The following is a 415-nucleotide window of genomic DNA, read 5'->3' as shown; positions in this document are numbered from 1 at the left end:
AGTTATGTGTTGTAACACCACATATCATAGATACCGTTGTCTTCTCCTTGTATAGATAGATAATGATTACGTATGATTTCCTAATTATCATATCCAGTTATATTGTGTCAGTAAGAATTCATGTATTAGGTGAAAGCAAGCTAAACGTCAGAAACAAAGTCCTTGTTATTAGCATGGCAGGTGCTATATCGTATATTCATCGGTTATACAGTCAAATCAATACCTGAGCTGAATAACGTAACATCTAGCGTAGAAAACTCTTACTAAATTTGTATTACGATTTGTATTCAGGCGATGCTGAAAAATGAAACTCCGATCCTCTTATTCAGTAACCCCCACAAGGCATCATGTGATTTCAGGAGGGTAGGGGGCCTGGGGTAGGGTGAGGGGCCATGTGAGAAAGCAGGGGTGGGTG

At 39.5% G+C, this 415-nt stretch overlaps 1 protein-coding gene across 1 annotated transcript in view; it reads left to right on the top strand.

The window, feature by feature from the left end:
* LOC119587802 overlaps positions 1 to 415 on the top strand; it is a gene marked incomplete in the record, with an annotated part of 9646 nt that overhangs the window by 1165 nt on the left and 8066 nt on the right.

The sequence above is a fragment of the Penaeus monodon genome, chromosome 23 (assembly GCF_015228065.2).
Source record: "Penaeus monodon isolate SGIC_2016 chromosome 23, NSTDA_Pmon_1, whole genome shotgun sequence".
Taxonomy (NCBI): Eukaryota; Metazoa; Arthropoda; class Malacostraca; order Decapoda; family Penaeidae; genus Penaeus; species Penaeus monodon.
Note: the sequence above shows the minus strand (reverse complement) of the source record. Positions and strands in the feature narration are given on the sequence as shown.